Source organism: Chrysochloris asiatica, unplaced genomic scaffold (genome assembly GCF_000296735.1).
Source record: "Chrysochloris asiatica unplaced genomic scaffold, ChrAsi1.0 scaffold00031, whole genome shotgun sequence".
NCBI classification, from domain to species: Eukaryota; Metazoa; Chordata; class Mammalia; order Afrosoricida; family Chrysochloridae; genus Chrysochloris; species Chrysochloris asiatica.
In genome coordinates this window covers 20,098,013-20,102,467 of record NW_006408549.1, presented here as the reverse complement: position 1 = coordinate 20,102,467, position 4,455 = coordinate 20,098,013, and the positions used below count along the sequence as shown (strand labels likewise).

Below are 4,455 nucleotides of genomic sequence, written 5' to 3'. Positions count from 1 at the left end.
GCTATGCTACCAGTACTGTAAACACAAGCAGGGTTACCTGGTGGACACTTTTCAGTGGAGCTTGCAGACTCAGAGTAGGAAGAATGAGAGGGAGACTACTTCTGAATGTTTAGTCACTGAAAACCTATGAATACCAGCAGAAGACTCTCAGATACAGTGCCAGAAGATAAGTCCCTCAGGTTGGAAGGTACTCATACTACGACTGGGGAAGAGCTGATTTCTAAAAGTAGAGCTGACTGTGATGACATGAATAGAGTAAAGCTTTTGGGATCTTTGTTTGCTGATAGGGCACAACTCAAAATGAGGAGAAATAGCTGCAGACATCTATTCATAAACTGAACATGGAATGTGTGAAGTATGAATCTAGGAAACTGAAAGTTGTTAGAAATGAAATGGAATACATTAAAATCGATATCTTAGATGTTGTTAACTGTCATCGAGTTGATTCTGAGTCATAGCAACACGATATAAGGTTTCTGAGGAGCAACTGGCGGGTTTGTGGTTCCTACAGTGCCACACCAGGAGTCCTAGACATTTAGTGAGCTAAAATGGACAGGTATTGACCATTTTGAATCTGACCATCATATAGTTTACTGTGTTGGGAATGACAAATTGAAGAGGAAAGGCATAGCATGTGATCAAGAACCAATGATACTGAAGGAAGAAGTCCAAGGTGTACTGAAGGCATTGGCAAAGAACAAGGCATAGCATTCATCATAAAAAAGAACATTTCAAGATCTATCTTTAAGTACAGTGTGTTTGTGATAGGATAATATCCATACGCCAGAAGAGTTGTGGGATGACATCAAGAACATCATACAAGAAAAAAGTTAAAGGTCATTTAGAAGGAAAGAAAGAAAGAAAAGTTAAAAATGGATGTCAGAAGAGACTCTGAAACGATCTCCAGTGTAGACAGATTCTAAAGCAAATGGAAGAAATGAGAAGATAAAAGAGCTGAACAGAAAAAAATCACAGGGCAACTCAAGAAGACAAAATCAAATATTACAATGAAATGTACTAAGGCATAGAGTGAGAAAAAAAAGAGAAGAACATGCTCAGCATTTTTCGGTCTGAAACAACTGAAGAAAAATGCAAGCTTTGACTTGCAATATTGAAGGATTCTATGGGCAAAATATTGAGTGATGCAGAAAGCCACAAAAGAAGATGCCCTTTTGCTGCATATACTGCGAAAATGAACACCATTTTCAGCAACCAGACTGTTGACATTAGAGAGAATGTCGAAATCAGTCTGAAGGAACATACAGTTATTGTGAAAAGCTCCAGAGGAAGCTTTCAGGGGAACTTCAATCACATCAACAAAGAACTCAGTCTTTCTGGAAAGAAAAAGAGGCTTTGCAATGACAAATAGAAAGGAAATGTCTACAGTTCCCACTATCAGTAGTCATGTGCAGAATATGATCAAGGTTGTCACACTGGGCTTCTGATACAAGATGAAGTCTTTGTATGCTCACTTTCCTATCAAAACTGTTATTCAAGAGATCTGGTCTCTTGTTGAAATCTGACACATCTGTAGGGTTCGGATGGTGGTAGGTGCTGCTTGTTCAGTATCTCAAGCTCAGAAAGATGAATTAATTCTAGAAGGAAATGACATTGAACTTGTATTAAATGGAGCCGTTTTAATTCAGCAAGTCACAACAGTTAAAAACAAGGATATTCAAAAAATTTTCGATGGTGTCCATGTATCTGAAAAAGGAACCATCCAACATTCTGATGGGAAAGGTATAAGAGCTATCTAGCTTTGGAAACAATGTCAGATGATTTCTAAGACCTAAAATATATCTAAGCAAAAAAAATAAAAAATAAAAATAAAAAGATGGAAGGAATATACAGAGTCATTAAACCAAAAAGAAATGTAAGCTTGCTGGTGACCACATTGGTCTACTGGGGAATGGAAGAGAGGGAAAGGCAGCAATGAAGATATGGGCCAAGTTCAATCACATTCCATAGAATCCTGTGGACCTGGAAATGAGAGAGAGAAGAGGAAGGGCTGGTTGGTCCTAAGTGTGGTGAGACTTGGGAACTCCTGAGCCCGTGGACAAGGACATAGCCACAGAGGGCTAGAACTCAAAGTGAAGCACCCAGTTGATATGAAGTGAGGGGAGATGCACAAGAAGACCCAACCTTGCAGATAGTACCCATTTGACCTAACCTTGATGGCTTGATGATCAGAACTCAACTAGAGGAAAAATTAAAAAACAACAACAACAACTTTTTTGATAAAGGAAACAAGTGTAAGTTGCTACAATTTGATGAACTTGACCTATACTTATGGGTGTAGTAGCTCAAATATGAATTTCTTCCAACCAGTTGGCCAGATAGTTGTCCTCAAAATTTCTTGGCATAGATGAGTGAATTCCTCCAGTGACGCATAGTTTGCGGAAAGATTTCAATTTGTATACCATCCATTCCTGTTGTCTTGTTCTTTGCCAATGCCTTCAGTACACCTTGGACTTCTTCCTTCAGTATCATTGGTTCTTGATCATATGCTACCTCTTGAAATGAGAAGCTGGATTATATGAAGAATGTGGAACTGAATTTGAACGAAGACTCATTAACAGATGATACAACATTGCTTACTGAAAGCAAAGAGGACTTACTATAATTACTGATGAAGATCAAAGACTATAGCCTTCAGTATGGGTTTACCTCAATGTAAAGAAAGGAAACCTCATAACTGGACCAATAAATAACATCATGGTAAATGGAGAAAAGTTTGAAGTTGTCAAAGATTTCATTTTGCTATGATCCACTATCAACACTCATGGAAGCAGCAGTCAAGAAAAAAACCCGACATAGTTCATTAGGCAAATCTGCTCATGAAAGTGTTCAAAAGCAGAGATGTCAGTTTGAGGATTAAGGTGCACCTTACTTACCCAAGCCATGGTATTTTCAATAGTTTCATATACGTATGAAAGTTGGACAATGAATGCGGAAGACGTAGAAGAATTGATGCATTTGAGTTATGGTGTAGGAGAAGAATATTGAAAGTACTGTGGACTTCCAGAAGAACAAACAAATCTGTATAGGAAGTACACCCAGAATGCTCCTTAGAAGCCAGGATAGCAAGATTTCATCTCTCATACTTGTTATCAAGAGGGGCCAGTTCCAGGAGATGGATATTATGCTAGGTAAAGTCAGCAAAAAAGAGGAAGATTTTCAAGGAGGTATGTTGGCATAGTGGCAGCAGCAATGGGTAAAACAATTGTGAGAATGTCTCAAGACTGGGCAGTCTTTGGTTCAGTTGCGCATAGGGTTGCTATGAGTCAACTGACTTGATGACACCTAACAACACCAACCACAATATATAACCCTTTAGATTTTACTTCTTTATTTTGCTTATGATTCTTCACCCATTTAGACTTCAAAAGATCAGGAAATTGTGTCTGTTTTATTCATTGCTGTATTCCCAGAGCCTAGGAGAGAACTTAGTAAATGAATGCATGAAGTATGTGTGGGGCATATGTAAGGATAGAAGTTAGTTTATGTAATTTTGAAGCTAATATTGTTGGAAGATATTCTATTTAATGTGGCGAACAATCAGTATGGAGAAGTCAGAGAGTGCTTCAAGGTAGGTTTGGCATTTTATTGGGCTATGAAAATTACACAGAGTTTGCTTTTAACAATTTATTTTATTTAGTTGTTGAGAATATACACAGCAGAACATACAATAATTCCATAATATCTGCAGTGCAGTTCTGTTACATTGATTACATTCTTCACGTTTTGCAACCGTTCTTACCTTTGTTTCCTAATTGCTTTTCTGCTATTAATATAAACTCCCTATCCCCTACATATCCTATGTAATCTTTTGAGTTGTGTAGGGTTTTACAATGCAAAAGCAGCATAAAAATCTTCCAAAGGAAATGGCATTGGCAACGGCATGAAGTATGAAAGTAGGTTGAGTTTTGGGGAACAGTATTAGAATAAGGAGATGAATCTGAGTTTGTAATGTCCCTGTTGTTTCAAAACTAATCCCCTTTATGCATTGTACAGAATTCAAATTATATTACTCTTTCATACCCCTATTTTATTGAAACCAGAGGTTAGTCCCTTTCTGAAAAACAGGGTAGATCTGAAGTAAGTAATTATGATCTCATTCTGATGCTTACATAGTTGACTTGATCATCATTTGACCCCACAACATGTTGGGAAATGTACTCATTTATTTGGAAAACAAAAAAACCAACAACAACTTCATTTATGTTTATGTGGATACTCCTATTATTGTGTTAGCCCATGATTGTCATATTTGAAAAGTAACACAGAGCCTTAGACATTAGGCTGTGCCATATCTGATATGGTCCTGGGCACAATATCCTGTTTGCATTTTGTAATATGGGGGCTTGAAGTTGGAATCTTGAAAATCCTTTTAAGTGTAAAATTCTGGTATAAACAACAGAGATTGAGGTTATTTAAAGCTAGATTACAGAAACA

The 4,455-nt window shown here is 37.4% G+C and overlaps 1 pseudogene; it reads left to right on the top strand.

The window, feature by feature from the left end:
- Positions 1–1,192: 1,192 nt before the first annotated feature.
- On the top strand, positions 1,193–1,757 carry LOC102828752 (annotated as a pseudogene).
- The last annotated feature ends 2,698 nt before the right edge of the window (positions 1,758–4,455 follow it).